Source organism: Hoplias malabaricus, chromosome 3 (assembly GCF_029633855.1).
Source record: "Hoplias malabaricus isolate fHopMal1 chromosome 3, fHopMal1.hap1, whole genome shotgun sequence".
NCBI lineage: Eukaryota > Metazoa > Chordata > Actinopteri > Characiformes > Erythrinidae > Hoplias > Hoplias malabaricus.
This window is the reverse complement of record NC_089802.1, coordinates 18077285-18105074: the sequence shown is the minus strand read 5'-3', so window position 1 is coordinate 18105074 and position 27790 is coordinate 18077285. Positions and strand designations below refer to the sequence as shown.

General features: G+C 50.0%; 55 non-coding genes across 55 annotated transcripts; all 55 read right to left on the bottom strand.

Annotated features, from left to right (window-relative positions):
- Positions 1-299: 299 nt before the first annotated feature.
- trnal-aag (transfer RNA leucine (anticodon AAG)) lies at positions 300-381 on the bottom strand. The gene has a single exon. It is a non-coding gene; the product is annotated as a tRNA-Leu (tRNA).
- A 367-nt stretch (positions 382-748) lies between these two features.
- Positions 749-830, bottom strand: trnal-uag (transfer RNA leucine (anticodon UAG)). The gene has a single exon. It is a non-coding gene; the product is annotated as a tRNA-Leu (tRNA).
- A 379-nt stretch (positions 831-1209) lies between these two features.
- On the bottom strand, positions 1210-1291 carry trnal-aag (transfer RNA leucine (anticodon AAG)). The gene has a single exon. It is a non-coding gene; the product is annotated as a tRNA-Leu (tRNA).
- Positions 1292-1658: 367 nt separating this feature from the next.
- trnal-uag (transfer RNA leucine (anticodon UAG)) lies at positions 1659-1740 on the bottom strand. The gene has a single exon. It is a non-coding gene; the product is annotated as a tRNA-Leu (tRNA).
- A 379-nt stretch (positions 1741-2119) lies between these two features.
- Positions 2120-2201, bottom strand: trnal-aag (transfer RNA leucine (anticodon AAG)). Its single transcript has one exon. It is a non-coding gene; the product is annotated as a tRNA-Leu (tRNA).
- A 367-nt stretch (positions 2202-2568) lies between these two features.
- trnal-uag (transfer RNA leucine (anticodon UAG)) lies at positions 2569-2650 on the bottom strand. Its single transcript has one exon. It is a non-coding gene; the product is annotated as a tRNA-Leu (tRNA).
- Positions 2651-3029: 379 nt separating this feature from the next.
- trnal-aag (transfer RNA leucine (anticodon AAG)) lies at positions 3030-3111 on the bottom strand. The gene has a single exon. It is a non-coding gene; the product is annotated as a tRNA-Leu (tRNA).
- Positions 3112-3478: 367 nt separating this feature from the next.
- On the bottom strand, positions 3479-3560 carry trnal-uag (transfer RNA leucine (anticodon UAG)). The gene has a single exon. It is a non-coding gene; the product is annotated as a tRNA-Leu (tRNA).
- A 379-nt stretch (positions 3561-3939) lies between these two features.
- trnal-aag (transfer RNA leucine (anticodon AAG)) lies at positions 3940-4021 on the bottom strand. The gene has a single exon. It is a non-coding gene; the product is annotated as a tRNA-Leu (tRNA).
- A 367-nt stretch (positions 4022-4388) lies between these two features.
- Positions 4389-4470, bottom strand: trnal-uag (transfer RNA leucine (anticodon UAG)). The gene has a single exon. It is a non-coding gene; the product is annotated as a tRNA-Leu (tRNA).
- A 379-nt stretch (positions 4471-4849) lies between these two features.
- trnal-aag (transfer RNA leucine (anticodon AAG)) lies at positions 4850-4931 on the bottom strand. The gene has a single exon. It is a non-coding gene; the product is annotated as a tRNA-Leu (tRNA).
- A 367-nt stretch (positions 4932-5298) lies between these two features.
- Positions 5299-5380, bottom strand: trnal-uag (transfer RNA leucine (anticodon UAG)). The gene has a single exon. It is a non-coding gene; the product is annotated as a tRNA-Leu (tRNA).
- Positions 5381-6208: 828 nt separating this feature from the next.
- On the bottom strand, positions 6209-6290 carry trnal-uag (transfer RNA leucine (anticodon UAG)). The gene has a single exon. It is a non-coding gene; the product is annotated as a tRNA-Leu (tRNA).
- A 379-nt stretch (positions 6291-6669) lies between these two features.
- Positions 6670-6751, bottom strand: trnal-aag (transfer RNA leucine (anticodon AAG)). Its single transcript has one exon. It is a non-coding gene; the product is annotated as a tRNA-Leu (tRNA).
- A 367-nt stretch (positions 6752-7118) lies between these two features.
- Positions 7119-7200, bottom strand: trnal-uag (transfer RNA leucine (anticodon UAG)). The gene has a single exon. It is a non-coding gene; the product is annotated as a tRNA-Leu (tRNA).
- Positions 7201-7579: 379 nt separating this feature from the next.
- On the bottom strand, positions 7580-7661 carry trnal-aag (transfer RNA leucine (anticodon AAG)). Its single transcript has one exon. It is a non-coding gene; the product is annotated as a tRNA-Leu (tRNA).
- A 367-nt stretch (positions 7662-8028) lies between these two features.
- trnal-uag (transfer RNA leucine (anticodon UAG)) lies at positions 8029-8110 on the bottom strand. The gene has a single exon. It is a non-coding gene; the product is annotated as a tRNA-Leu (tRNA).
- Positions 8111-8938: 828 nt separating this feature from the next.
- trnal-uag (transfer RNA leucine (anticodon UAG)) lies at positions 8939-9020 on the bottom strand. The gene has a single exon. It is a non-coding gene; the product is annotated as a tRNA-Leu (tRNA).
- Positions 9021-9399: 379 nt separating this feature from the next.
- On the bottom strand, positions 9400-9481 carry trnal-aag (transfer RNA leucine (anticodon AAG)). The gene has a single exon. It is a non-coding gene; the product is annotated as a tRNA-Leu (tRNA).
- A 367-nt stretch (positions 9482-9848) lies between these two features.
- trnal-uag (transfer RNA leucine (anticodon UAG)) lies at positions 9849-9930 on the bottom strand. Its single transcript has one exon. It is a non-coding gene; the product is annotated as a tRNA-Leu (tRNA).
- Positions 9931-10309: 379 nt separating this feature from the next.
- On the bottom strand, positions 10310-10391 carry trnal-aag (transfer RNA leucine (anticodon AAG)). Its single transcript has one exon. It is a non-coding gene; the product is annotated as a tRNA-Leu (tRNA).
- A 367-nt stretch (positions 10392-10758) lies between these two features.
- trnal-uag (transfer RNA leucine (anticodon UAG)) lies at positions 10759-10840 on the bottom strand. Its single transcript has one exon. It is a non-coding gene; the product is annotated as a tRNA-Leu (tRNA).
- A 379-nt stretch (positions 10841-11219) lies between these two features.
- Positions 11220-11301, bottom strand: trnal-aag (transfer RNA leucine (anticodon AAG)). The gene has a single exon. It is a non-coding gene; the product is annotated as a tRNA-Leu (tRNA).
- A 367-nt stretch (positions 11302-11668) lies between these two features.
- trnal-uag (transfer RNA leucine (anticodon UAG)) lies at positions 11669-11750 on the bottom strand. Its single transcript has one exon. It is a non-coding gene; the product is annotated as a tRNA-Leu (tRNA).
- An 828-nt stretch (positions 11751-12578) lies between these two features.
- Positions 12579-12660, bottom strand: trnal-uag (transfer RNA leucine (anticodon UAG)). Its single transcript has one exon. It is a non-coding gene; the product is annotated as a tRNA-Leu (tRNA).
- An 828-nt stretch (positions 12661-13488) lies between these two features.
- On the bottom strand, positions 13489-13570 carry trnal-uag (transfer RNA leucine (anticodon UAG)). The gene has a single exon. It is a non-coding gene; the product is annotated as a tRNA-Leu (tRNA).
- Positions 13571-14398: 828 nt separating this feature from the next.
- Positions 14399-14480, bottom strand: trnai-uau (transfer RNA isoleucine (anticodon UAU)). The gene has a single exon. It is a non-coding gene; the product is annotated as a tRNA-Ile (tRNA).
- Positions 14481-14859: 379 nt separating this feature from the next.
- trnal-aag (transfer RNA leucine (anticodon AAG)) lies at positions 14860-14941 on the bottom strand. The gene has a single exon. It is a non-coding gene; the product is annotated as a tRNA-Leu (tRNA).
- Positions 14942-15308: 367 nt separating this feature from the next.
- trnal-uag (transfer RNA leucine (anticodon UAG)) lies at positions 15309-15390 on the bottom strand. Its single transcript has one exon. It is a non-coding gene; the product is annotated as a tRNA-Leu (tRNA).
- Positions 15391-15769: 379 nt separating this feature from the next.
- On the bottom strand, positions 15770-15851 carry trnal-aag (transfer RNA leucine (anticodon AAG)). The gene has a single exon. It is a non-coding gene; the product is annotated as a tRNA-Leu (tRNA).
- Positions 15852-16218: 367 nt separating this feature from the next.
- On the bottom strand, positions 16219-16300 carry trnal-uag (transfer RNA leucine (anticodon UAG)). Its single transcript has one exon. It is a non-coding gene; the product is annotated as a tRNA-Leu (tRNA).
- Positions 16301-16679: 379 nt separating this feature from the next.
- On the bottom strand, positions 16680-16761 carry trnal-aag (transfer RNA leucine (anticodon AAG)). Its single transcript has one exon. It is a non-coding gene; the product is annotated as a tRNA-Leu (tRNA).
- Positions 16762-17128: 367 nt separating this feature from the next.
- On the bottom strand, positions 17129-17210 carry trnai-uau (transfer RNA isoleucine (anticodon UAU)). The gene has a single exon. It is a non-coding gene; the product is annotated as a tRNA-Ile (tRNA).
- A 379-nt stretch (positions 17211-17589) lies between these two features.
- trnal-aag (transfer RNA leucine (anticodon AAG)) lies at positions 17590-17671 on the bottom strand. The gene has a single exon. It is a non-coding gene; the product is annotated as a tRNA-Leu (tRNA).
- Positions 17672-18038: 367 nt separating this feature from the next.
- On the bottom strand, positions 18039-18120 carry trnal-uag (transfer RNA leucine (anticodon UAG)). The gene has a single exon. It is a non-coding gene; the product is annotated as a tRNA-Leu (tRNA).
- Positions 18121-18499: 379 nt separating this feature from the next.
- On the bottom strand, positions 18500-18581 carry trnal-aag (transfer RNA leucine (anticodon AAG)). Its single transcript has one exon. It is a non-coding gene; the product is annotated as a tRNA-Leu (tRNA).
- Positions 18582-18948: 367 nt separating this feature from the next.
- On the bottom strand, positions 18949-19030 carry trnal-uag (transfer RNA leucine (anticodon UAG)). Its single transcript has one exon. It is a non-coding gene; the product is annotated as a tRNA-Leu (tRNA).
- Positions 19031-19409: 379 nt separating this feature from the next.
- trnal-aag (transfer RNA leucine (anticodon AAG)) lies at positions 19410-19491 on the bottom strand. Its single transcript has one exon. It is a non-coding gene; the product is annotated as a tRNA-Leu (tRNA).
- A 367-nt stretch (positions 19492-19858) lies between these two features.
- Positions 19859-19940, bottom strand: trnal-uag (transfer RNA leucine (anticodon UAG)). The gene has a single exon. It is a non-coding gene; the product is annotated as a tRNA-Leu (tRNA).
- Positions 19941-20319: 379 nt separating this feature from the next.
- trnal-aag (transfer RNA leucine (anticodon AAG)) lies at positions 20320-20401 on the bottom strand. The gene has a single exon. It is a non-coding gene; the product is annotated as a tRNA-Leu (tRNA).
- Positions 20402-20768: 367 nt separating this feature from the next.
- Positions 20769-20850, bottom strand: trnal-uag (transfer RNA leucine (anticodon UAG)). Its single transcript has one exon. It is a non-coding gene; the product is annotated as a tRNA-Leu (tRNA).
- Positions 20851-21678: 828 nt separating this feature from the next.
- On the bottom strand, positions 21679-21760 carry trnal-uag (transfer RNA leucine (anticodon UAG)). Its single transcript has one exon. It is a non-coding gene; the product is annotated as a tRNA-Leu (tRNA).
- Positions 21761-22139: 379 nt separating this feature from the next.
- On the bottom strand, positions 22140-22221 carry trnal-aag (transfer RNA leucine (anticodon AAG)). The gene has a single exon. It is a non-coding gene; the product is annotated as a tRNA-Leu (tRNA).
- Positions 22222-22588: 367 nt separating this feature from the next.
- On the bottom strand, positions 22589-22670 carry trnal-uag (transfer RNA leucine (anticodon UAG)). The gene has a single exon. It is a non-coding gene; the product is annotated as a tRNA-Leu (tRNA).
- Positions 22671-23049: 379 nt separating this feature from the next.
- Positions 23050-23131, bottom strand: trnal-aag (transfer RNA leucine (anticodon AAG)). The gene has a single exon. It is a non-coding gene; the product is annotated as a tRNA-Leu (tRNA).
- A 367-nt stretch (positions 23132-23498) lies between these two features.
- On the bottom strand, positions 23499-23580 carry trnal-uag (transfer RNA leucine (anticodon UAG)). Its single transcript has one exon. It is a non-coding gene; the product is annotated as a tRNA-Leu (tRNA).
- A 379-nt stretch (positions 23581-23959) lies between these two features.
- Positions 23960-24041, bottom strand: trnal-aag (transfer RNA leucine (anticodon AAG)). The gene has a single exon. It is a non-coding gene; the product is annotated as a tRNA-Leu (tRNA).
- Positions 24042-24408: 367 nt separating this feature from the next.
- trnal-uag (transfer RNA leucine (anticodon UAG)) lies at positions 24409-24490 on the bottom strand. Its single transcript has one exon. It is a non-coding gene; the product is annotated as a tRNA-Leu (tRNA).
- A 379-nt stretch (positions 24491-24869) lies between these two features.
- On the bottom strand, positions 24870-24951 carry trnal-aag (transfer RNA leucine (anticodon AAG)). Its single transcript has one exon. It is a non-coding gene; the product is annotated as a tRNA-Leu (tRNA).
- Positions 24952-25318: 367 nt separating this feature from the next.
- Positions 25319-25400, bottom strand: trnal-uag (transfer RNA leucine (anticodon UAG)). The gene has a single exon. It is a non-coding gene; the product is annotated as a tRNA-Leu (tRNA).
- Positions 25401-25779: 379 nt separating this feature from the next.
- On the bottom strand, positions 25780-25861 carry trnal-aag (transfer RNA leucine (anticodon AAG)). Its single transcript has one exon. It is a non-coding gene; the product is annotated as a tRNA-Leu (tRNA).
- A 367-nt stretch (positions 25862-26228) lies between these two features.
- On the bottom strand, positions 26229-26310 carry trnal-uag (transfer RNA leucine (anticodon UAG)). Its single transcript has one exon. It is a non-coding gene; the product is annotated as a tRNA-Leu (tRNA).
- A 379-nt stretch (positions 26311-26689) lies between these two features.
- On the bottom strand, positions 26690-26771 carry trnal-aag (transfer RNA leucine (anticodon AAG)). The gene has a single exon. It is a non-coding gene; the product is annotated as a tRNA-Leu (tRNA).
- A 367-nt stretch (positions 26772-27138) lies between these two features.
- Positions 27139-27220, bottom strand: trnal-uag (transfer RNA leucine (anticodon UAG)). The gene has a single exon. It is a non-coding gene; the product is annotated as a tRNA-Leu (tRNA).
- A 379-nt stretch (positions 27221-27599) lies between these two features.
- Positions 27600-27681, bottom strand: trnal-aag (transfer RNA leucine (anticodon AAG)). The gene has a single exon. It is a non-coding gene; the product is annotated as a tRNA-Leu (tRNA).
- Positions 27682-27790: the final 109 nt, after the last annotated feature.

The window sequence follows — 27790 nt, the reverse complement described above, 5'->3', positions numbered from 1 at the left end:
ATCTATTGGCAGATGCAGACTAAGAAGCGCTAGATTCCTAAGACTTCGGACTGGCCGACGCGGCTTTATGGTTTGCTTTATACGGCCGCCTGCGTGTTGGGCATTCTTATGATGTGTTCTCCGTTGGTTCGGCCAGCTTGGGCCATCCTACGCCCTTTGAATATTGGAGAACTTGAAGGAATTGAAGAAACGTCAAGCCGACTCTTCCAAGTTGCTGCTGTTGAAAAGAGCAACAGAGGGCGCCAATTTGAGTATAAGCTGCTCAACAGCTTGGATGGTGGTTTCTTCAAAACCTTCTTTGGCAGCGGTGGGATTTGAACCCACGCCTCCGAAGAGACTGGAGCCTTAATCCAGCGCCTTAGACCGCTCGGCCACGCTACCGGCTTCGTGCGGCTTTCGCACTGCAATGGCAACGGCATAGTTTATCCACTTGGACGCTAAAGTGTCTGCTTTTCTTCTTCTATCGGCGGACATATTTGGGGTCAACCTCGTGCCGCACTGCATTGGTGAGAACAATATAACTTTTGAGATCATTTACTAAGCAACTGATCTTTTACAAAAATTAATAAAACAGACGCCCAGTGAACACAGAGGATGTGGAAATCAGTCTAACAAAAGCCCACCACAAGGACATCTGCCGTTCATTGATACTACACCAACATCGTACACGCAAGCTCTTGCCACAGACATTTTCAACATGGCGCTTTTCCAAGGATGGACCGAGCCAACATCTTCACAAAAGCTTCGCTGGCAGTGGTGGGATTCGAACCCACGCCTCCACAGAGACTGGAGCCTAAATCCAGCGCCTTCGACCACTCGGCCACACTACCTCCGAGAAGCCCCGGCCCTCTTATTCCTAGCCAAAACAGAAGGGGGCGTAACACGCGAGCTAGAGAATCTCAGTCAAGTCATCTATTGGCAGATGCAGACAAAGAAGCGCTAGATTCCTAAGACTTCGGACTGGCCGACGCGGCTTTATGGTTTGCTTTATACGGCCGCCTGCGTGTTGGGCATTCTTTTGATGTGTTCTCCGTTGGTTCGGCCAGCTTGGGCCATCCTACGCCCTTTGAATATTGGAGAACTTGAAGGAATTGAAGAAACGTCAAGCCGACTCTTCCAAGTTGCTGCTGTTGAAAAGAGCAACAGAGGGTGCCAAGTTGAGTATAAGCTGCTCAACAGCTTGGATGGTGGTTTCTTCAAAACCTTCTGTGGCAGCGGTGGGATTTGAACCCACGCCTCCGAAGAGACTGGAGCCTTAATCCAGCGCCTTAGACCGCTCGGCCACGCTACCGGCTTCGTGTGGCTTTCGCACTGCAATGGCAACGGCATAGTTTATCCACTTGGACGCTAAAGCGTCTGCTTTTCTTCTTCTATCGGCGGACATATTTGGGGTCAACCTCGTGCCGCACTGCATTGGTGAGAACAATATAACTTTTGAGATCATTTACTAAGCAACTGATCTTTTACAAAAATTAATAAAACAGACGCCCAGTGAACACAGAGGATGTGGAAATCAGTCTAACAAAAGCCCACCACAAGGACATCTGCCGTTCATTGATACTACACCAACATCGTACACGCAAGGTCTTGCCACAGACATTTTCAACATGGCGCTTTTCCAAGGATGGACCGAGCCAACATCTTCACAAAAGCTTCGCTGGCAGTGGTGGGATTCGAACCCACGCCTCCACAGAGACTGGAGCCTAAATCCAGCGCCTTCGACCACTCGGCCACACTACCGCCGAGAAGCCCCGGCCCTCTTATTCCTAGCCAAAACAGAAGGGGGCGTAACACGCGAGCTAGAGAATCTCAGTCAAGTCATCTATTGGCAGATGCAGACTAAGAAGCGCTAGATTCCTAAGACTTCGGACTGGCCGACGCGGCTTTATGGTTTGCTTTATACGGCCGCCTGCGTGTTGGGCATTCTTTTGATGTGTTCTCCGTTGGTTCGGCCAGCTTGGGCCATCCTACGCCCTTTGAATATTGGAGAACTTGAAGGAATTGAAGAAACGTCAAGCCGACTCTTCCAAGTTGCTGCTGTTGAAAAGAGCAACAGAGGGCGCCAAGTTGAGTATAAGCTGCTCAACAGCTTGGATGGTGGTTTCTTCAAAACCTTCTTTGGCAGCGGTGGGATTTGAACCCACGCCTCCGAAGAGACTGGAGCCTTAATCCAGCGCCTTAGACCGCTCGGCCACGCTACCGGCTTCGTGCGGCTTTCGCACTGCAATGGTAACGGCATAGTTTATCCACTTGGACGCTAAAGTGTCTGCTTTTCTTCTTCTATCGGCGGACATATTTGGGGTCAACCTCGTGCCGCACTGCATTGGTGAGAACAATATAACTTTTGAGATCATTTACTAAGCAACTGATCTTTTACAAAAATTAATAAAACAGACGCCCAGTGAACACAGAGGATGTGGAAATCAGTCTAACAAAAGCCCACCACAAGGACATCTGCCGTTCATTGATACTACACCAACATCGTACACGCAAGCTCTTGCCACAGACATTTTCAACATGGCGCTTTTCCAAGGATGGACCGAGCCAACATCTTCACAAAAGCTTCGCTGGCAGTGGTGGGATTCGAACCCACGCCTCCACAGAGACTGGAGCCTAAATCCAGCGCCTTCGACCACTCGGCCACACTACCTCCGAGAAGCCCCGGCCCTCTTATTCCTAGCCAAAACAGAAGGGGGCGTAACACGCGAGCTAGAGAATCTCAGTCAAGTCATCTATTGGCAGATGCAGACAAAGAAGCGCTAGATTCCTAAGACTTCGGACTGGCCGACGCGGCTTTATGGTTTGCTTTATACGGCCGCCTGCGTGTTGGGCATTCTTTTGATGTGTTCTCCGTTGGTTCGGCCAGCTTAGGCCATCCTACGCCCTTTGAATATTGGAGAACTTGAAGGAATTGAAGAAACGTCAAGCCGACTCTTCCAAGTTGCTGCTGTTGAAAAGAGCAACAGAGGGCGCCAATTTGAGTATAAGCTGCTCAACAGCTTGGATGGTGGTTTCTTCAAAACCTTCTTTGGCAGCGGTGGGATTTGAACCCACGCCTCCGAAGAGACTGGAGCCTTAATCCAGCGCCTTAGACCGCTCGGCCACGCTACCGGCTTCGTACGGCTTTTGCACTGCAATGGCAACGGCATAGTTTATCCACTTGGACGCTAAAGTGTCTGCTTTTCTTCTTCTATCGGCGGACATATTTGGGGTCAACCTCGTGCCGCACTGCATTGGTGAGAACAATATAACTTTTGAGATCATTTACTAAGCAACTGATCTTTTACAAAAATTAATAAAACAGACGCCCAGTGAACACAGAGGATGTGGAAATCAGTCTAACAAAAGCCCACCACAAGGACATCTGCCGTTCATTGATACTACACCAACATGGTACACGCAAGCTCTTGCCACAGACATTTTCAACATGGCGCTTTTCCAAGGATGGACCGAGCCAACATCTTCACAAAAGCTTCGCTGGCAGTGGTGGGATTCGAACCCACGCCTCCACAGAGACTGGAGCCTAAATCCAGCGCCTTCGACCACTCGGCCACACTACCGCCGAGAAGCCCCGGCCCTCTTATTCCTAGCCAAAACAGAAGGGGGCGTAACACGCGAGCTAGAGAATCTCAGTCAAGTCATCTATTGGCAGATGCAGACTAAGAAGCGCTAGATTCCTAAGACTTCGGACTGGCCGACGCGGCTTTATGGTTTGCTTTATACGGCCGCCTGCGTGTTGGGCATTCTTTTGATGTGTTCTCCGTTGGTTCGGCCAGCTTGGGCCATCCTACGCCCTTTGAATATTGGAGAACTTGAAGGAATTGAAGAAACGTCAAGCCGACTCTTCCAAGTTGCTGCTGTTGAAAAGAGCAACAGAGGGCGCCAAGTTGAGTATAAGCTGCTCAACAGCTTGGATGGTGGTTTCTTCAAAACCTTCTTTGGCAGCGGTGGGATTTGAACCCACGCCTCCGAAGAGACTGGAGCCTTAATCCAGCGCCTTAGACCGCTCGGCCACGCTACCGGCTTCGTGCGGCTTTCGCACTGCAATGGCAACGGCATAGTTTATCCACTTGGACGCTAAAGTGTCTGCTTTTCTTCTTCTATCGGCGGACATATTTGGGGTCAACCTCGTGCCGCACTGCATTGGTGAGAACAATATAACTTTTGAGATCATTTACTAAGCAACTGATCTTTTACAAAAATTAATAAAACAGACGCCCAGTGAACACAGAGGATGTGGAAATCAGTCTAACAAAAGCCCACCACAAGGACATCTGCCGTTCATTGATACTACACCAACATCGTACACGCAAGCTCTTGCCACAGACATTTTCAACATGGCGCTTTTCCAAGGATGGACCGAGCCAACATCTTCACAAAAGCTTCGCTGGCAGTGGTGGGATTCGAACCCACGCCTCCACAGAGACTGGAGCCTAAATCCAGCGCCTTCGACCACTCGGCCACACTACCGCCGAGAAGCCCCGGCCCTCTTATTCCTAGCCAAAACAGAAGGGGGCGTAACACGCGAGCTAGAGAATCTCAGTCAAGTCATCTATTGGCAGATGCAGACTAAGAAGCGCTAGATTCCTAAGACTTCGGACTGGCCGACGCGGCTTTATGGTTTGCTTTATACAGCCGCCTGCGTGTTGGGCATTCTTTTGATGTGTTCTCCGTTGGTTCGGCCAGCTTGGGCCATCCTACGCCCTTTGAATATTGGAGAACTTGAAGGAATTGAAGAAACGTCAAGCCGACTCTTCCAAGTTGCTGCTGTTGAAAAGAGCAACAGAGGGCGCCAAGTTGAGTATAAGCTGCTCAACAGCTTGGATGGTGGTTTCTTCAAAACCTTCTTTGGCAGCGGTGGGATTTGAACCCACGCCTCCGAAGAGACTGGAGCCTTAATCCAGCGCCTTAGACCGCTCGGCCACGCTACCGGCTTCGTGCGGCTTTCGCACTGCAATGGCAACGGCATAGTTTATCCACTTGGACGCTAAAGTGTCTGCTTTTCTTCTTCTATCGGCGGACATATTTGGGGTCAACCTCGTGCCGCACTGCATTGGTGAGAACAATATAACTTTTGAGATCATTTACTAAGCAACTGATCTTTTACAAAAATTAATAAAACAGACGCCCAGTGAACACAGAGGATGTGGAAATCAGTCTAACAAAAGCCCACCACAAGGACATCTGCCGTTCATTGATACTACACCAACATCGTACACGCAAGCTCTTGCCACAGACATTTTCAACATGGCGCTTTTCCAAGGATGGACCGAGCCAACATCTTCACAAAAGCTTCGCTGGCAGTGGTGGGATTCGAACCCACGCCTCCACAGAGACTGGAGCCTAAATCCAGCGCCTTCGACCACTCGGCCACACTACCTCCGAGAAGCCCCGGCCCTCTTATTCCTAGCCAAAACAGAAGGGGGCGTAACACGCGAGCTAGAGAATCTCAGTCAAGTCATCTATTGGCAGATGCAGACAAAGAAGCGCTAGATTCCTAAGACTTCGGACTGGCCGACGCGGCTTTATGGTTTGCTTTATACGGCCGCCTGCGTGTTGGGCATTCTTTTGATGTGTTCTCCGTTGGTTCGGCCAGCTTGGGCCATCCTACGCCCTTTGAATATTGGAGAACTTGAAAGAATTGAAGAAACGTCAAGCCGACTCTTCCAAGTTGCTGCTGTTGAAAAGAGCAACAGAGGGCGCCAAGTTGAGTATAAGCTGCTCAACAGCTTGGATGGTGGTTTCTTCAAAACCTTCTTTGGCAGAGGTGGGATTTGAACCCACGCCTCCGAAGAGACTGGAGCCTTAATCCAGCGCCTTAGACCGCTCGGCCACGCTACCGGCTTCGTGTGGCTTTCGCACTGCAATGGCAACGGCATAGTTTATCCACTTGGACGCTAAAGTGTCTGCTTTTCTTCTTCTATCGGCGGACATATTTGGGGTCAACCTCGTGCCGCACTGCATTGGTGAGAACAATATAACTTTTGAGATCATTTACTAAGCAACTGATCTTTTACAAAAATTAATAAAACAGACGCCCAGTGAACACAGAGGATGTGGAAATCAGTCTAACAAAAGCCCACCACAAGGACATCTGCCGTTCATTGATACTACACCAACATCGTACACGCAAGCTCTTGCCACAGACATTTTCAACATGGCGCTTTTCCAAGGATGGACCGAGCCAACATCTTCACAAAAGCTTCGCTGGCAGTGGTGGGATTCGAACCCACGCCTCCACAGAGACTGGAGCCTAAATCCAGCGCCTTCGACCACTCGGCCACACTACCTCCGAGAAGCCCCGGCCCTCTTATTCCTAGCCAAAACAGAAGGGGGCGTAACACGCGAGCTAGAGAATCTCAGTCAAGTCATCTATTGGCAGATGCAGACAAAGAAGCGCTAGATTCCTAAGACTTCGGACTGGCCGACGCGGCTTTATGGTTTGCTTTATACGGCCGCCTGCGTGTTGGGCATTCTTTTGATGTGTTCTCCGTTGGTTCGGCCAGCTTGGGCCATCCTACGCCCTTTGAATATTGGAGAACTTGAAGGAATTGAAGAAACGTCAAGCCGACTCTTCCAAGTTGCTGCTATTGAAAAGAGCAACAGAGGGCGCCAATTTGAGTATAAGCTGCTCAACAGCTTGGATGGTGGTTTCTTCAAAACCTTCTTTGGCAGCGGTGGGATTTGAACCCACGCCTCCGAAGAGACTGGAGCCTTAATCCAGCGCCTTAGACCGCTCGGCCACGCTACCGGCTTCGTACGGCTTTCGCACTGCAATGGCAATGGCATAGTTTATCCACTTGGACGCTAAAGTGTCTGCTTTTCTTCTTCTATCGGCGGACATATTTGGGGTCAACCTCGTGCCGCACTGCATTGGTGAGAACAATATAACTTTTGAGATCATTTACTAAGCAACTGATCTTTTACAAAAATTAATAAAACAGACGCCCAGTGAACACAGAGGATGTGGAAATCAGTCTAACAAAAGCCCACCACAAGGACATCTGCCGTTCATTGATACTACACCAACATCGTACACGCAAGGTCTTGCCACAGACATTTTCAACATGGCGCTTTTCCAAGGATGGACCGAGCCAACATCTTCACAAAAGCTTCGCTGGCAGTGGTGGGATTCGAACCCACGCCTCCACAGAGACTGGAGCCTAAATCCAGCGCCTTCGACCACTCGGCCACACTACCGCCGAGAAGCCCCGGCCCTCTTATTCCTAGCCAAAACAGAAGGGGGCGTAACACGCGAGCTAGAGAATCTCAGTCAAGTCATCTATTGGCAGATGCAGACTAAGAAGCGCTAGATTCCTAAGACTTCGGACTGGCCGACGCGGCTTTATGGTTTGCTTTATACGGCCGCCTGCGTGTTGGGCATTCTTTTGATGTGTTCTCCGTTGGTTCGGCCAGCTTGGGCCATCCTACGCCCTTTGAATATTGGAGAACTTGAAGGAATTGAAGAAACGTCAAGCCGACTCTTCCAAGTTGCTGCTGTTGAAAAGAGCAACAGAGGGCGCCAATTTGAGTATAAGCTGCTCAACAGCTTGGATGGTGGTTTCTTCAAAACCTTCTTTGGCAGCGGTGGGATTTGAACCCACGCCTCCGAAGAGACTGGAGCCTTAATCCAGCGCCTTAGACCGCTCGGCCACGCTACCGGCTTCGTGCGGCTTTCGCACTGCAATGGCAACGGCATAGTTTATCCACTTGGACGCTAAAGTGTCTGCTTTTCTTCTTCTATCGGCGGACATATTTGGGGTCAACCTCGTGCCGCACTGCATTGGTGAGAACAATATAACTTTTGAGATCATTTACTAAGCAACTGATCTTTTACAAAAATTAATAAAACAGACGCCCAGTGAACACAGAGGATGTGGAAATCAGTCTAACAAAAGCCCACCACAAGGACATCTGCCGTTCATTGATACTACACCAACATCGTACACGCAAGCTCTTGCCACAGACATTTTCAACATGGCGCTTTTCCAAGGATGGACCGAGCCAACATCTTCACAAAAGCTTCGCTGGCAGTGGTGGGATTCGAACCCACGCCTCCACAGAGACTGGAGCCTAAATCCAGCGCCTTCGACCACTCGGCCACACTACCTCCGAGAAGCCCCGGCCCTCTTATTCCTAGCCAAAACAGAAGGGGGCGTAACACGCGAGCTAGAGAATCTCAGTCAAGTCATCTATTGGCAGATGCAGACAAAGAAGCGCTAGATTCCTAAGACTTCGGACTGGCCGACGCGGCTTTATGGTTTGCTTTATACGGCCGCCTGCGTGTTGGGCATTCTTTTGATGTGTTCTCCGTTGGTTCGGCCAGCTTGGGCCATCCTACGCCCTTTGAATATTGGAGAACTTGATAGAATTGAAGAAACGTCAAGCCGACTCTTCCAAGTTGCTGCTGTTGAAAAGAGCAACAGAGGGCGCCAATTTGAGTATAAGCTGCTCAACAGCTTGGATGGTGGTTTCTTCAAAACCTTCTTTGGCAGCGGTGGGATTTGAACCCACGCCTCCGAAGAGACTGGAGCCTTAATCCAGCGCCTTAGACCGCTCGGCCACGCAACCGGCTTCGTGCGGCTTTCGCACTGCAATGGCAACGGCATAGTTTATCCACTTGGACGCTAAAGTGTCTGCTTTTCTTCTTCTATCGGCGGACATATTTGGGGTCAACCTCGTGCCGCACTGCATTGGTGAGAACAATATAACTTTTGAGATCATTTACTAAGCAACTGATCTTTTACAAAAATTAATAAAACAGACGCCCAGTGAACACAGAGGATGTGGAAATCAGTCTAACAAAAGCCCACCACAAGGACATCTGCCGTTCATTGATACTACACCAACATCGTACACGCAAGCTCTTGCCACAGACATTTTCAACATGGCGCTTTTCCAAGGATGGACCGAGCCAACATCTTCACAAAAGCTTCGCTGGCAGTGGTGGGATTCGAACCCACGCCTCCACAGAGACTGGAGCCTAAATCCAGCGCCTTCGACCACTCGGCCACACTACCTCCGAGAAGCCCCGGCCCTCTTATTCCTAGCCAAAACAGAAGGGGGCGTAACACGCGAGCTAGAGAATCTCAGTCAAGTCATCTATTGGCAGATGCAGACAAAGAAGCGCTAGATTCCTAAGACTTCGGACTGGCCGAAGCGGCTTTATGGTTTGCTTTATACGGCCGCCTGCGTGTTGGGCATTCTTTTGATGTGTTCTCCGTTGGTTCGGCCAGCTTGGGCCATCCTACGCCCTTTGAATATTGGAGAACTTGAAGGAATTGAAGAAACGTCAAGCCGACTCTTCCAAGTTGCTGCTGTTGAAAAGAGCAACAGAGGGCGCCAAGTTGAGTATAAGCTGCTCAACAGCTTGGATGGTGGTTTCTTCAAAACCTTCTTTGGCAGCGGTGGGATTTGAACCCACGCCTCCGAAGAGACTGGAGCCTTAATCCAGCGCCTTAGACCGCTCGGCCACGCTACCGGCTTCGTGTGGCTTTCGCACTGCAATGGCAACGGCATAGTTTATCCACTTGGACGCTAAAGTGTCTGCTTTTCTTCTTCTATCGGCGGACATATTTGGGGTCAACCTCGTGCCGCACTGCATTGGTGAGAACAATATAACTTTTGAGATCATTTACTAAGCAACTGATCTTTTACAAAAATTAATAAAACAGACGCCCAGTGAACACAGAGGATGTGGAAATCAGTCTAACAAAAGCCCACCACAAGGACATCTGCCGTTCATTGATACTACACCAACATCGTACACGCAAGCTCTTGCCACAGACATTTTCAACATGGCGCTTTTCCAAGGATGGACCGAGCCAACATCTTCACAAAAGCTTCGCTGGCAGTGGTGGGATTCGAACCCACGCCTCCACAGAGACTGGAGCCTAAATCCAGCGCCTTCGACCACTCGGCCACACTACCTCCGAGAAGCCCCGGCCCTCTTATTCCTAGCCAAAACAGAAGGGGGCGTAACACGCGAGCTAGAGAATCTCAGTCAAGTCATCTATTGGCAGATGCAGACAAAGAAGCGCTAGATTCCTAAGACTTCGGACTGGCCGACGCGGCTTTATGGTTTGCTTTATACGGCCGCCTGCGTGTTGGGCATTCTTTTGATGTGTTCTCCGTTGGTTCGGCCAGCTTAGGCCATCCTACGCCCTTTGAATATTGGAGAACTTGAAGGAATTGAAGAAACGTCAAGCCGACTCTTCCAAGTTGCTGCTGTTGAAAAGAGCAACAGAGGGCGCCAATTTGAGTATAAGCTGCTCAACAGCTTGGATGGTGGTTTCTTCAAAACCTTCTTTGGCAGCGGTGGGATTTGAACCCACGCCTCCGAAGAGACTGGAGCCTTAATCCAGCGCCTTAGACCACTCGGCCACGCTACCGGCTTCGTACGGCTTTCGCACTGCAATGGCAACGGCATAGTTTATCCACTTGGACGCTAAAGTGTCTGCTTTTCTTCTTCTATCGGCGGACATATTTGGGGTCAACCTCGTGCCGCACTGCATTGGTGAGAACAATATAACTTTTGAGATCATTTACTAAGCAACTGATCTTTTACAAAAATTAATAAAACAGACGCCCAGTGAACACAGAGGATGTGGAAATCAGTCTAACAAAAGCCCACCACAAGGACATCTGCCGTTCATTGATACTACACCAACATCGTACACGCAAGCTCTTGCCACAGACATTTTCAACATGGCGCTTTTCCAAGGATGGACCGAGCCAACATCTTCACAAAAGCTTCGCTGGCAGTGGTGGGATTCGAACCCACGCCTCCACAGAGACTGGAGCCTAAATCCAGCGCCTTCGACCACTCGGCCACACTACCGCCGAGAAGCCCCGGCCCTCTTATTCCTAGCCAAAACAGAAGGGGGCGTAACACGCGAGCTAGAGAATCTCAGTCAAGTCATCTATTGGCAGATGCAGACTAAGAAGCGCTAGATTCCTAAGACTTCGGACTGGCCGACGCGGCTTTATGGTTTGCTTTATACAGCCGCCTGCGTGTTGGGCATTCTTTTGATGTGTTCTCCGTTGGTTCGGCCAGCTTGGGCCATCCTACGCCCTTTGAATATTGGAGAACTTGAAGGAATTGAAGAAACGTCAAGCCGACTCTTCCAAGTTGCTGCTGTTGAAAAGAGCAACAGAGGGCGCCAATTTGAGTATAAGCTGCTCAACAGCTTGGATGGTGGTTTCTTCAAAACCTTCTTTGGCAGCGGTGGGATTTGAACCCACGCCTCCGAAGAGACTGGAGCCTTAATCCAGCGCCTTAGACCGCTCGGCCACGCTACCGGCTTCGTGCGGCTTTCGCACTGCAATGGCAACGGCATAGTTTATCCACTTGGACGCTAAAGTGTCTGCTTTTCTTCTTCTATCGGCGGACATATTTGGGGTCAACCTCGTGCCGCACTGCATTGGTGAGAACAATATAACTTTTGAGATCATTTACTAAGCAACTGATCTTTTACAAAAATTAATAAAACAGACGCCCAGTGAACACAGAGGATGTGGAAATCAGTCTAACAAAAGCCCACCACAAGGACATCTGCCGTTCATTGATACTACACCAACATCGTACACGCAAGCTCTTGCCACAGACATTTTCAACATGGCGCTTTTCCAAGGATGGACCGAGCCAACATCTTCACAAAAGCTTCGCTGGCAGTGGTGGGATTCGAACCCACGCCTCCACAGAGACTGGAGCCTAAATCCAGCGCCTTCGACCACTCGGCCACACTACCTCCGAGAAGCCCCGGCCCTCTTATTCCTAGCCAAAACAGAAGGGGGCGTAACACGCGAGCTAGAGAATCTCAGTCAAGTCATCTATTGGCAGATGCAGACAAAGAAGCGCTAGATTCCTAAGACTTCGGACTGGCCGACGCGGCTTTATGGTTTGCTTTATACGGCCGCCTGCGTGTTGGGCATTCTTTTGATGTGTTCTCCGTTGGTTCGGCCAGCTTGGGCCATCCTACGCCCTTTGAATATTGGAGAACTTGAAAGAATTGAAGAAACGTCAAGCCGACTCTTCCAAGTTGCTGCTGTTGAAAAGAGCAACAGAGGGCGCCAAGTTGAGTATAAGCTGCTCAACAGCTTGGATGGTGGTTTCTTCAAAACCTTCTTTGGCAGAGGTGGGATTTGAACCCACGCCTCCGAAGAGACTGGAGCCTTAATCCAGCGCCTTAGACCGCTCGGCCACGCTACCGGCTTCGTGTGGCTTTCGCACTGCAATGGCAACGGCATAGTTTATCCACTTGGACGCTAAAGTGTCTGCTTTTCTTCTTCTATCGGCGGACATATTTGGGGTCAACCTCGTGCCGCACTGCATTGGTGAGAACAATATAACTTTTGAGATCATTTACTAAGCAACTGATCTTTTACAAAAATTAATAAAACAGACGCCCAGTGAACACAGAGGATGTGGAAATCAGTCTAACAAAAGCCCACCACAAGGACATCTGCCGTTCATTGATACTACACCAACATCGTACACGCAAGCTCTTGCCACAGACATTTTCAACATGGCGCTTTTCCAAGGATGGACCGAGCCAACATCTTCACAAAAGCTTCGCTGGCAGTGGTGGGATTCGAACCCACGCCTCCACAGAGACTGGAGCCTAAATCCAGCGCCTTCGACCACTCGGCCACACTACCTCCGAGAAGCCCCGGCCCTCTTATTCCTAGCCAAAACAGAAGGGGGCGTAACACGCGAGCTAGAGAATCTCAGTCAAGTCATCTATTGGCAGATGCAGACAAAGAAGCGCTAGATTCCTAAGACTTCGGACTGGCCGACGCGGCTTTATGGTTTGCTTTATACGGCCGCCTGCGTGTTGGGCATTCTTTTGATGTGTTCTCCGTTGGTTCGGCCAGCTTGGGCCATCCTACGCCCTTTGAATATTGGAGAACTTGAAAGAATTGAAGAAACGTCAAGCCGACTCTTCCAAGTTGCTGCTGTTGAAAAGAGCAACAGAGGGCGCCAAGTTGAGTATAAGCTGCTCAACAGCTTGGATGGTGGTTTCTTCAAAACCTTCTTTGGCAGAGGTGGGATTTGAACCCACGCCTCCGAAGAGACTGGAGCCTTAATCCAGCGCCTTAGACCGCTCGGCCACGCTACCGGCTTCGTGTGGCTTTCGCACTGCAATGGCAACGGCATAGTTTATCCACTTGGACGCTAAAGTGTCTGCTTTTCTTCTTCTATCGGCGGACATATTTGGGGTCAACCTCGTGCCGCACTGCATTGGTGAGAACAATATAACTTTTGAGATCATTTACTAAGCAACTGATCTTTTACAAAAATTAATAAAACAGACGCCCAGTGAACACAGAGGATGTGGAAATCAGTCTAACAAAAGCCCACCACAAGGACATCTGCCGTTCATTGATACTACACCAACATCGTACACGCAAGCTCTTGCCACAGACATTTTCAACATGGCGCTTTTCCAAGGATGGACCGAGCCAACATCTTCACAAAAGCTTCGCTGGCAGTGGTGGGATTCGAACCCACGCCTCCACAGAGACTGGAGCCTAAATCCAGCGCCTTCGACCACTCGGCCACACTACCTCCGAGAAGCCCCGGCCCTCTTATTCCTAGCCAAAACAGAAGGGGGCGTAACACGCGAGCTAGAGAATCTCAGTCAAGTCATCTATTGGCAGATGCAGACAAAGAAGCGCTAGATTCCTAAGACTTCGGACTGGCCGACGCGGCTTTATGGTTTGCTTTATACGGCCGCCTGCGTGTTGGGCATTCTTTTGATGTGTTCTCCGTTGGTTCGGCCAGCTTGGGCCATCCTACGCCCTTTGAATATTGGAGAACTTGAAGGAATTGAAGAAACGTCAAGCCGACTCTTCCAAGTTGCTGCTATTGAAAAGAGCAACAGAGGGCGCCAATTTGAGTATAAGCTGCTCAACAGCTTGGATGGTGGTTTCTTCAAAACCTTCTTTGGCAGCGGTGGGATTTGAACCCACGCCTCCGAAGAGACTGGAGCCTTAATCCAGCGCCTTAGACCGCTCGGCCACGCTAACGGCTTCGTACGGCTTTCGCACTGCAATGGCAACGGCATAGTTTATCCACTTGGACGCTAAAGTGTCTGCTTTTCTTCTTCTATCGGCGGACATATTTGGGGTCAACCTCGTGCCGCACTGCATTGGTGAGAACAATATAACTTTTGAGATCATTTACTAAGCAACTGATCTTTTACAAAAATTAATAAAACAGACGCCCAGTGAACACAGAGGATGTGGAAATCAGTCTAACAAAAGCCCACCACAAGGACATCTGCCGTTCATTGATACTACACCAACATCGTACACGCAAGGTCTTGCCACAGACATTTTCAACATGGCGCTTTTCCAAGGATGGACCGAGCCAACATCTTCACAAAAGCTTCGCTGGCAGTGGTGGGATTCGAACCCACGCCTCCACAGAGACTGGAGCATAAATCCAGCGCCTTCGACCACTCGGCCACACTACCGCCGAGAAGCCCCGGCCCTCTTATTCCTAGCCAAAACAGAAGGGGGCGTAACACGCGAGCTAGAGAATCTCAGTCAAGTCATCTATTGGCAGATGCAGACTAAGAAGCGCTAGATTCCTAAGACTTCGGACTGGCCGACGCGGCTTTATGGTTTGCTTTATACGGCCGCCTGCGTGTTGGGCATTCTTTTGATGTGTTCTCCGTTGGTTCGGCCAGCTTGGGCCATCCTACGCCCTTTGAATATTGGAGAACTTGAAGGAATTGAAGAAACGTCAAGCCGACTCTTCCAAGTTGCTGCTGTTGAAAAGAGCAACAGAGGGCGCCAATTTGAGTATAAGCTGCTCAACAGCTTGGATGGTGGTTTCTTGAAAACCTTCTTTGGCAGCGGTGGGATTTGAACCCACGCCTCCGAAGAGACTGGAGCCTTAATCCAGCGCCTTAGACCGCTCGGCCACGCTACCGGCTTCGTGCGGCTTTCGCACTGCAATGGCAACGGCATAGTTTATCCACTTGGACGCTAAAGTGTCTGCTTTTCTTCTTCTATCGGCGGACATATTTGGGGTCAACCTCGTGCCGCACTGCATTGGTGAGAACAATATAACTTTTGAGATCATTTACTAAGCAACTGATCTTTTACAAAAATTAATAAAACAGACGCCCAGTGAACACAGAGGATGTGGAAATCAGTCTAACAAAAGCCCACCACAAGGACATCTGCCGTTCATTGATACTACACCAACATCGTACACGCAAGCTCTTGCCACAGACATTTTCAACATGGCGCTTTTCCAAGGATGGACCGAGCCAACATCTTCACAAAAGCTTCGCTGGCAGTGGTGGGATTCGAACCCACGCCTCCACAGAGACTGGAGCCTAAATCCAGCGCCTTCGACCACTCGGCCACACTACCGCCGAGAAGCCCCGGCCCTCTTATTCCTAGCCAAAACAGAAGGGGGCGTAACACGCGAGCTAGAGAATCTCAGTCAAGTCATCTATTGGCAGATGCAGACTAAGAAGCGCTAGATTCCTAAGACTTCGGACTGGCCGACGCGGCTTTATGGTTTGCTTTATACGGCCGCCTGCGTGTTGGGCATTCTTTTGATGTGTTCTCCGTTGGTTCGGCCAGCTTGGGCCATCCTACGCCCTTTGAATATTGGAGAACTTGAAGGAATTGAAGAAACGTCAAGCCGACTCTTCCAAGTTGCTGCTGTTGAAAAGAGCAACAGAGGGCGCCAATTTGAGTATAAGCTGCTCAACAGCTTGGATGGTGGTTTCTTCAAAACCTTCTTTGGCAGCGGTGGGATTTGAACCCACGCCTCCGAAGAGACTGGAGCCTTAATCCAGCGCCTTAGACCGCTCGGCCACGCTACCGGCTTCGTGCGGCTTTCGCACTGCAATGGCAACGGCATAGTTTATCCACTTGGACGCTAAAGTGTCTGCTTTTCTTCTTCTATCGGCGGACATATTTGGGGTCAACCTCGTGCCGCACTGCATTGGTGAGAACAATATAACTTTTGAGATCATTTACTAAGCAACTGATCTTTTACAAAAATTAATAAAACAGACGCCCAGTGAACACAGAGGATGTGGAAATCAGTCTAACAAAAGCCCACCACAAGGACATCTGCCGTTCATTGATACTACACCAACATCGTACACGCAAGCTCTTGCCACAGACATTTTCAACATGGCGCTTTTCCAAGGATGGACCGAGCCAACATCTTCACAAAAGCTTCGCTGGCAGTGGTGGGATTCGAACCCACGCCTCCACAGAGACTGGAGCCTAAATCCAGCGCCTTCGACCACTCGGCCACACTACCTCCGAGAAGCCCCGGCCCTCTTATTCCTAGCCAAAACAGAAGGGGGCGTAACACGCGAGCTAGAGAATCTCAGTCAAGTCATCTATTGGCAGATGCAGACAAAGAAGCGCTAGATTCCTAAGACTTCGGACTGGCCGACGCGGCTTTATGGTTTGCTTTATACGGCCGCCTGCGTGTTGGGCATTCTTTTGATGTGTTCTCCGTTGGTTCGGCCAGCTTGGGCCATCCTACGCCCTTTGAATATTGGAGAACTTGAAGGAATTGAAGAAACGTCAAGCCGACTCTTCCAAGTTGCTGCTATTGAAAAGAGCAACAGAGGGCGCCAATTTGAGTATAAGCTGCTCAACAGCTTGGATGGTGGTTTCTTCAAAACCTTCTTTGGCAGCGGTGGGATTTGAACCCACGCCTCCGAAGAGACTGGAGCCTTAATCCAGCGCCTTAGACCGCTCGGCCACGCTACCGGCTTCGTACGGCTTTCGCACTGCAATGGCAACGGCATAGTTTATCCACTTGGACGCTAAAGTGTCTGCTTTTCTTCTTCTATCGGCGGACATATTTGGGGTCAACCTCGTGCCGCACTGCATTGGTGAGAACAATATAACTTTTGAGATCATTTACTAAGCAACTGATCTTTTACAAAAATTAATAAAACAGACGCCCAGTGAACACAGAGGATGTGGAAATCAGTCTAACAAAAGCCCACCACAAGGACATCTGCCGTTCATTGATACTACACCAACATCGTACACGCAAGGTCTTGCCACAGACATTTTCAACATGGCGCTTTTCCAAGGATGGACCGAGCCAACATCTTCACAAAAGCTTCGCTGGCAGTGGTGGGATTCGAACCCACGCCTCCACAGAGACTGGAGCATAAATCCAGCGCCTTCGACCACTCGGCCACACTACCGCCGAGAAGCCCCGGCCCTCTTATTCCTAGCCAAAACAGAAGGGGGCGTAACACGCGAGCTAGAGAATCTCAGTCAAGTCATCTATTGGCAGATGCAGACTAAGAAGCGCTAGATTCCTAAGACTTCGGACTGGCCGACGCGGCTTTATGGTTTGCTTTATACGGCCGCCTGCGTGTTGGGCATTCTTTTGATGTGTTCTCCGTTGGTTCGGCCAGCTTGGGCCATCCTACGCCCTTTGAATATTGGAGAACTTGAAGGAATTGAAGAAACGTCAAGCCGACTCTTCCAAGTTGCTGCTGTTGAAAAGAGCAACAGAGGGCGCCAATTTGAGTATAAGCTGCTCAACAGCTTGGATGGTGGTTTCTTCAAAACCTTCTTTGGCAGCGGTGGGATTTGAACCCACGCCTCCGAAGAGACTGGAGCCTTAATCCAGCGCCTTAGACCGCTCGGCCACGCTACCGGCTTCGTGCGGCTTTCGCACTGCAATGGCAACGGCATAGTTTATCCACTTGGACGCTAAAGTGTCTGCTTTTCTTCTTCTATCGGCGGACATATTTGGGGTCAACCTCGTGCCGCACTGCATTGGTGAGAACAATATAACTTTTGAGATCATTTACTAAGCAACTGATCTTTTACAAAAATTAATAAAACAGACGCCCAGTGAACACAGAGGATGTGGAAATCAGTCTAACAAAAGCCCACCACAAGGACATCTGCCGTTCATTGATACTACACCAACATCGTACACGCAAGCTCTTGCCACAGACATTTTCAACATGGCGCTTTTCCAAGGATGGACCGAGCCAACATCTTCACAAAAGCTTCGCTGGCAGTGGTGGGATTCGAACCCACGCCTCCACAGAGACTGGAGCCTAAATCCAGCGCCTTCGACCACTCGGCCACACTACCGCCGAGAAGCCCCGGCCCTCTTATTCCTAGCCAAAACAGAAGGGGGCGTAACACGCGAGCTAGAGAATCTCAGTCAAGTCATCTATTGGCAGATGCAGACTAAGAAGCGCTAGATTCCTAAGACTTCGGACTGGCCGACGCGGCTTTATGGTTTGCTTTATACGGCCGCCTGCGTGTTGGGCATTCTTTTGATGTGTTCTCCGTTGGTTCGGCCAGCTTGGGCCATCCTACGCCCTTTGAATATTGGAGAACTTGAAGGAATTGAAGAAACGTCAAGCCGACTCTTCCAAGTTGCTGCTGTTGAAAAGAGCAACAGAGGGCGCCAATTTGAGTATAAGCTGCTCAACAGCTTGGATGGTGGTTTCTTCAAAACCTTCTTTGGCAGCGGTGGGATTTGAACCCACGCCTCCGAAGAGACTGGAGCCTTAATCCAGCGCCTTAGACCGCTCGGCCACGCTACCGGCTTCGTGCAGCTTTCGCACTGCAATGGCAACGGCATAGTTTATCCACTTGGACGCTAAAGTGTCTGCTTTTCTTCTTCTATCGGCGGACATATTTGGGGTCAACCTCGTGCCGCACTGCATTGGTGAGAACAATATAACTTTTGAGATCATTTACTAAGCAACTGATCTTTTACAAAAATTAATAAAACAGACGCCCAGTGAACACAGAGGATGTGGAAATCAGTCTAACAAAAGCCCACCACAAGGACATCTGCCGTTCATTGATACTACACCAACATCGTACACGCAAGCTCTTGCCACAGACATTTTCAACATGGCGCTTTTCCAAGGATGGACCGAGCCAACATCTTCACAAAAGCTTCGCTGGCAGTGGTGGGATTCGAACCCACGCCTCCACAGAGACTGGAGCCTAAATCCAGCGCCTTCGACCACTCGGCCACACTACCTCCGAGAAGCCCCGGCCCTCTTATTCCTAGCCAAAACAGAAGGGGGCGTAACACGCGAGCTAGAGAATCTCAGTCAAGTCATCTATTGGCAGATGCAGACAAAGAAGCGCTAGATTCCTAAGACTTCGGACTGGCCGACGCGGCTTTATGGTTTGCTTTATACGGCCGCCTGCGTGTTGGGCATTCTTTTGATGTGTTCTCCGTTGGTTCGGCCAGCTTGGGCCATCCTACGCCCTTTGAATATTGGAGAACTTGAAGGAATTGAAGAAACGTCAAGCCGACTCTTCCAAGTTGCTGCTGTTGAAAAGAGCAACAGAGGGTGCCAAGTTGAGTATAAGCTGCTCAACAGCTTGGATGGTGGTTTCTTCAAAACCTTCTTTGGCAGCGGTGGGATTTGAACCCACGCCTCCGAAGAGACTGGAGCCTTAATCCAGCGCCTTAGACCGCTCGGCCACGCTACCGGCTTCGTGTGGCTTTCGCACTGCAATGGCAACGGCATAGTTTATCCACTTGGACGCTAAAGTGTCTGCTTTTCTTCTTCTATCGGCGGACATATTTGGGGTCAACCTCGTGCCGCACTGCATTGGTGAGAACAATATAACTTTTGAGATCATTTACTAAGCAACTGATCTTTTACAAAAATTAATAAAACAGACGCCCAGTGAACACAGAGGATGTGGAAATCAGTCTAACAAAAGCCCACCACAAGGACATCTGCCGTTCATTGATACTACACCAACATCGTACACGCAAGCTCTTGCCACAGACATTTTCAACATGGCGCTTTTCCAAGGATGGACCGAGCCAACATCTTCACAAAAGCTTCGCTGGCAGTGGTGGGATTCGAACCCACGCCTCCACAGAGACTGGAGCCTAAATCCAGCGCCTTCGACCACTCGGCCACACTACCTCCGAGAAGCCCCGGCCCTCTTATTCCTAGCCAAAACAGAAGGGGGCGTAACACGCGAGCTAGAGAATCTCAGTCAAGTCATCTATTGGCAGATGCAGACAAAGAAGCGCTAGATTCCTAAGACTTCGGACTGGCCGACGCGGCTTTATGGTTTGCTTTATACGGCCGCCTGCGTGTTGGGCATTCTTTTGATGTGTTCTCCGTTGGTTCGGCCAGCTTGGGCCATCCTACGCCCTTTGAATATTGGAGAACTTGATAGAATTGAAGAAACGTCAAGCCGACTCTTCCAAGTTGCTGCTGTTGAAAAGAGCAACAGAGGGCGCCAAGTTGAGTATAAGCTGCTCAACAGCTTGGATGGTGGTTTCTTCAAAACCTTCTTTGGCAGCGGTGGGATTTGAACCCACGCCTCCAAAGAGACTGGAGCCTTAATCCAGCGCCTTAGACCGCTCGGCCACGCTACCGGCTTCGTGCGGCTTTCGCACTGCAATGGCAACGGCATAGTTTATCCACTTGGACGCTAAAGTGTCTGCTTTTCTTCTTCTATCGGCGGACATATTTGGGGTCAACCTCGTGCCGCACTGCATTGGTGAGAACAATATAACTTTTGAGATCATTTACTAAGCAACTGATCTTTTACAAAAATTAATAAAACAGACGCCCAGTGAACACAGAGGATGTGGAAATCAGTCTAACAAAAGCCCACCACAAGGACATCTGCCGTTCATTGATACTACACCAACATCGTACACGCAAGCTCTTGCCACAGACATTTTCAACATGGCGCTTTTCCAAGGATGGACCGAGCCAACATCTTCACAAAAGCTTCGCTGGCAGTGGTGGGATTCGAACCCACGCCTCCACAGAGACTGGAGCCTAAATCCAGCGCCTTCGACCACTCGGCCACACTACCTCCGAGAAGCCCCGGCCCTCTTATTCCTAGCCAAAACAGAAGGGGGCGTAACACGCGAGCTAGAGAATCTCAGTCAAGTCATCTATTGGCAGATGCAGACAAAGAAGCGCTAGATTCCTAAGACTTCGGACTGGCCGACGCGGCTTTATGGTTTGCTTTATACGGCCGCCTGCGTGTTGGGCATTCTTTTGATGTGTTCTCCGTTGGTTCGGCCAGCTTGGGCCATCCTACGCCCTTTGAATATTGGAGAACTTGAAGGAATTGAAGAAACGTCAAGCCGACTCTTCCAAGTTGCTGCTGTTGAAAAGAGCAACAGAGGGCGCCAATTTGAGTATAAGCTGCTCAACAGCTTGGATGGTGGTTTCTTCAAAACCTTCTTTGGCAGCAGTGGGATTTGAACCCACGCCTCCGAAGAGACTGGAGCCTTAATCCAGCGCCTTAGACCGCTCGGCCACGCTACCGGCTTCGTACGGCTTTCGCACTGCAATGGCAACGGCATAGTTTATCCACTTGGACGCTAAAGTGTCTGCTTTTCTTCTTCTATCGGCGGACATATTTGGGGTCAACCTCGTGCCGCACTGCATTGGTGAGAACAATATAACTTTTGAGATCATTTACTAAGCAACTGATCTTTTACAAAAATTAATAAAACAGACGCCCAGTGAACACAGAGGATGTGGAAATCAGTCTAACAAAAGCCCACCACAAGGACATCTGCCGTTCATTGATACTACACCAACATCGTACACGCAAGGTCTTGCCACAGACATTTTCAACATGGCGCTTTTCCAAGGATGGACCGAGCCAACATCTTCACAAAAGCTTCGCTGGCAGTGGTGGGATTCGAACCCACGCCTCCACAGAGACTGGAGCCTAAATCCAGCGCCTTCGACCACTCGGCCACACTACCGCCGAGAAGCCCCGGCCCTCTTATTCCTAGCCAAAACAGAAGGGGGCGTAACACGCGAGCTAGAGAATCTCAGTCAAGTCATCTATTGGCAGATGCAGACTAAGAAGCGCTAGATTCCTAAGACTTCGGACTGGCCGACGCGGCTTTATGGTTTGCTTTATACGGCCGCCTGCGTGTTGGGCATTCTTTTGATGTGTTCTCCGTTGGTTCGGCCAGCTTGGGCCATCCTACGCCCTTTGAATATTGGAGAACTTGAAGGAATTGAAGAAACGTCAAGCCGACTCTTCCAAGTTGCTGCTGTTGAAAAGAGCAACAGAGGGCGCCAATTTGAGTATAAGCTGCTCAACAGCTTGGATGGTGGTTTCTTCAAAACCTTCTTTGGCAGCGGTGGGATTTGAACCCACGCCTCCGAAGAGACTGGAGCCTTAATCCAGCGCCTTAGACCGCTCGGCCACGCTACCGGCTTCGTGCGGCTTTCGCACTGCAATGGCAACGGCATAGTTTATCCACTTGGACGCTAAAGTGTCTGCTTTTCTTCTTCTATCGGCGGACATATTTGGGGTCAACCTCGTGCCGCACTGCATTGGTGAGAACAATATAACTTTTGAGATCATTTACTAAGCAACTGATCTTTTACAAAAATTAATAAAACAGACGCCCAGTGAACACAGAGGATGTGGAAATCAGTCTAACAAAAGCCCACCACAAGGACATCTGCCGTTCATTGATACTACACCAACATCGTACACGCAAGCTCTTGCCACAGACATTTTCAACATGGCGCTTTTCCAAGGATGGACCGAGCCAACATCTTCACAAAAGCTTCGCTGGCAGTGGTGGGATTCGAACCCACGCCTCCACAGAGACTGGAGCCTAAATCCAGCGCCTTCGACCACTCGGCCACACTACCTCCGAGAAGCCCCGGCCCTCTTATTCCTAGCCAAAACAGAAGGGGGCGTAACACGCGAGCTAGAGAATCTCAGTCAAGTCATCTATTGGCAGATGCAGACAAAGAAGCGCTAGATTCCTAAGACTTCGGACTGGCCGACGCGGCTTTATGGTTTGCTTTATACGGCCGCCTGCGTGTTGGGCATTCTTTTGATGTGTTCTCCGTTGGTTCGGCCAGCTTGGGCCATCCTACGCCCTTTGAATATTGGAGAACTTGAAGGAATTGAAGAAACGTCAAGCCGACTCTTCCAAGTTGCTGCTGTTGAAAAGAGCAACAGAGGGCGCCAAGTTGAGTATAAGCTGCTCAACAGCTTGGATGGTGGTTTCTTCAAAACCTTCTTTGGCAGCGGTGGGATTTGAACCCACGCCTCCGAAGAGACTGGAGCCTTAATCCAGCGCCTTAGACCGCTCGGCCACGCTACCGGCTTCGTACGGCTTTCGCACTGCAATGGCAACGGCATAGTTTATCCACTTGGACGCTAAAGTGTCTGCTTTTCTTCTTCTATCGGCGGACATATTTGGGGTCAACCTCGTGCCGCACTGCATTGGTGAGAACAATATAACTTTTGAGATCATTTACTAAGCAACTGATCTTTTACAAAAATTAATAAAACAGACGCCCAGTGAACACAGAGGATGTGGAAATCAGTCTAACAAAAGCCCACCACAAGGACATCTGCCGTTCATTGATACTACACCAACATCGTACACGCAAGGTCTTGCCACAGACATTTTCAACATGGCGCTTTTCCAAGGATGGACCGAGCCAACATCTTCACAAAAGCTTCGCTGGCAGTGGTGGGATTCGAACCCACGCCTCCACAGAGACTGGAGCCTAAATCCAGCGCCTTCGACCACTCGGCCACACTACCGCCGAGAAGCCCCGGCCCTCTTATTCCTAGCCAAAACAGAAGGGGGCGTAACACGCGAGCTAGAGAATCTCAGTCAAGTCATCTATTGGCAGATGCAGACTAAGAAGCGCTAGATTCCTAAGACTTCGGACTGGCCGACGCGGCTTTATGGTTTGCTTTATACGGCCGCCTGCGTGTTGGGCATTCTTTTGATGTGTTCTCCGTTGGTTCGGCCAGCTTGGGCCATCCTACGCCCTTTGAATATTGGAGAACTTGAAGGAATTGAAGAAACGTCAAGCCGACTCTTCCAAGTTGCTGCTGTTGAAAAGAGCAACAGAGGGCGCCAATTTGAGTATAAGCTGCTCAACAGCTTGGATGGTGGTTTCTTCAAAACCTTCTTTGGCAGCGGTGGGATTTGAACCCACGCCTCCGAAGAGACTGGAGCCTTAATCCAGCGCCTTAGACCGCTCGGCCACGCTACCGGCTTCGTGCGGCTTTCGCACTGCAATGGCAACGGCATAGTTTATCCACTTGGACGCTAAAGTGTCTGCTTTTCTTCTTCTATCGGCGGACATATTTGGGGTCAACCTCGTGCCGCACTGCATTGGTGAGAACAATATAACTTTTGAGATCATTTACTAAGCAACTGATCTTTTACAAAAATTAATAAAACAGACGCCCAGTGAACACAGAGGATGTGGAAATCAGTCTAACAAAAGCCCACCACAAGGACATCTGCCGTTCATTGATACTACACCAACATCGTACACGCAAGCTCTTGCCACAGACATTTTCAACATGGCGCTTTTCCAAGGATGGACCGAGCCAACATCTTCACAAAAGCTTCGCTGGCAGTGGTGGGATTCGAACCCACGCCTCCACAGAGACTGGAGCCTAAATCCAGCGCCTTCGACCACTCGGCCACACTACCTCCGAGAAGCCCCGGCCCTCTTATTCCTAGCCAAAACAGAAGGGGGCGTAACACGCGAGCTAGAGAATCTCAGTCAAGTCATCTATTGGCAGATGCAGACAAAGAAGCGCTAGATTCCTAAGACTTCGGACTGGCCGACGCGGCTTTATGGTTTGCTTTATACGGCCGCCTGCGTGTTGGGCATTCTTTTGATGTGTTCTCCGTTGGTTCGGCCAGCTTGGGCCATCCTACGCCCTTTGAATATTGGAGAACTTGAAGGAATTGAAGAAACGTCAAGCCGACTCTTCCAAGTTGCTGCTGTTGAAAAGAGCAACAGAGGGCGGCAAGTTGAGTATAAGCTGCTCAACAGCTTGGATGGTGGTTTCTTCAAAACCTTCTTTGGCAGCGGTGGGATTTGAACCCACGCCTCCGAAGAGACTGGAGCCTTAATCCAGCGCCTTAGACCGCTCGGCCACGCTACCGGCTTCGTGTGGCTTTCGCACTGCAATGGCAACGGCATAGTTTATCCACTTGGACGCTAAAGTGTCTGCTTTTCTTCTTCTATCGGCGGACATATTTGGGGTCAACCTCGTGCCGCACTGCATTGGTGAGAACAATATAACTTTTGAGATCATTTACTAAGCAACTGATCTTTTACAAAAATTAATAAAACAGACGCCCAGTGAACACAGAGGATGTGGAAATCAGTCTAACAAAAGCCCACCACAAGGACATCTGCCGTTCATTGATACTACACCAACATCGTACACGCAAGCTCTTGCCACAGACATTTTCAACATGGCGCTTTTCCAAGGATGGACCGAGCCAACATCTTCACAAAAGCTTCGCTGGCAGTGGTGGGATTCGAACCCACGCCTCCACAGAGACTGGAGCCTAAATCCAGCGCCTTCGACCACTCGGCCACACTACCTCCGAGAAGCCCCGGCCCTCTTATTCCTAGCCAAAACAGAAGGGGGCGTAACACGCGAGCTAGAGAATCTCAGTCAAGTCATCTATTGGCAGATGCAGACAAAGAAGCGCTAGATTCCTAAGACTTCGGACTGGCCGACGCGGCTTTATGGTTTGCTTTATACGGCCGCCTGCGTGTTGGGCATTCTTTTGATGTGTTCTCCGTTGGTTCGGCCAGCTTGGGCCATCCTACGCCCTTTGAATATTGGAGAACTTGATAGAATTGAAGAAACGTCAAGCCGACTCTTCCAAGTTGCTGCTGTTGAAAAGAGCAACAGAGGGCGCCAAGTTGAGTATAAGCTGCTCAACAGCTTGGATGGTGGTTTCTTCAAAACCTTCTTTGGCAGCGGTGGGATTTGAACCCACGCCTCCGAAGAGACTGGAGCCTTAATCCAGCGCCTTAGACCGCTCGGCCACGCTACCGGCTTCGTGCGGCTTTCGCACTGCAATGGCAACGGCATAGTTTATCCACTTGGACGCTAAAGTGTCTGCTTTTCTTCTTCTATCGGCGGACATATTTGGGGTCAACCTCGTGCCGCACTGCATTGGTGAGAACAATATAACTTTTGAGATCATTTACTAAGCAACTGATCTTTTACAAAAATTAATAAAACAGACGCCCAGTGAACACAGAGGATGTGGAAATCAGTCTAACAAAAGCCCACCACAAGGACATCTGCCGTTCATTGATACTACACCAACATCGTACACGCAAGCTCTTGCCACAGACATTTTCAACATGGCGCTTTTCCAAGGATGGACCGAGCCAACATCTTCACAAAAGCTTCGCTGGCAGTGGTGGGATTCGAACCCACGCCTCCACAGAGACTGGAGCCTAAATCCAGCGCCTTCGACCACTCGGCCACACTACCGCCGAGAAGCCCCGGCCCTCTTATTCCTAGCCAAAACAGAAGGGGGCGTAACACGCGAGCTAGAGAATCTCAGTCAAGTCATCTATTGGCAGATGCAGACTAAGAAGCGCTAGATTCCTAAGACTTCGGACTGGCCGACGCGGCTTTATGGTTTGCTTTATACGGCCGCCTGCGTGTTGGGCATTCTTTTGATGTGTTCTCCGTTGGTTCGGCCAGCTTGGGCCATCCTACGCCCTTTGAATATTGGAGAACTTGAAGGAATTGAAGAAACGTCAAGCCGACTCTTCCAAGTTGCTGCTGTTGAAAAGAGCAACAGAGGGCGCCAATTTGAGTATAAGCTGCTCAACAGCTTGGATGGTGGTTTCTTCAAAACCTTCTTTGGCAGCGGTGGGATTTGAACCCACGCCTCCGAAGAGACTGGAGCCTTAATCCAGCGCCTTAGACCGCTCGGCCACGCTACCGGCTTCGTGCGGCTTTCGCACTGCAATGGCAACGGCATAGTTTATCCACTTGGACGCTAAAGTGTCTGCTTTTCTTCTTCTATCGGCGGACATATTTGGGGTCAACCTCGTGCCGCACTGCATTGGTGAGAACAATATAACTTTTGAGATCATTTACTAAGCAACTGATCTTTTACAAAAATTAATAAAACAGACGCCCAGTGAACACAGAGGATGTGGAAATCAGTCTAACAAAAGCCCACCACAAGGACATCTGCCGTTCATTGATACTACACCAACATCGTACACGCAAGCTCTTGCCACAGACATTTTCAACATGGCGCTTTTCCAAGGATGGACCGAGCCAACATCTTCACAAAAGCTTCGCTGGCAGTGGTGGGATTCGAACCCACGCCTCCACAGAGACTGGAGCCTAAATCCAGCGCCTTCGACCACTCGGCCACACTACCTCCGAGAAGCCCCGGCCCTCTTATTCCTAGCCAAAACAGAAGGGGGCGTAACACGCGAGCTAGAGAATCTCAGTCAAGTCATCTATTGGCAGATGCAGACAAAGAAGCGCTAGATTCCTAAGACTTCGGACTGGCCGACGCGGCTTTATGGTTTGCTTTATACGGCCGCCTGCGTGTTGGGCATTCTTTTGATGTGTTCTCCGTTGGTTCGGCCAGCTTGGGCCATCCTACGCCCTTTGAATATTGGAGAACTTGAAGGAATTGAAGAAACGTCAAGCCGACTCTTCCAAGTTGCTGCTGTTGAAAAGAGCAACAGAGGGCGGCAAGTTGAGTATAAGCTGCTCAACAGCTTGGATGGTGGTTTCTTCAAAACCTTCTTTGGCAGCGGTGGGATTTGAACCCACGCCTCCGAAGAGACTGGAGCCTTAATCCAGCGCCTTAGACCGCTCGGCCACGCTACCGGCTTCGTGTGGCTTTCGCACTGCAATGGCAACGGCATAGTTTATCCACTTGGACGCTAAAGTGTCTGCTTTTCTTCTTCTATCGGCGGACATATTTGGGGTCAACCTC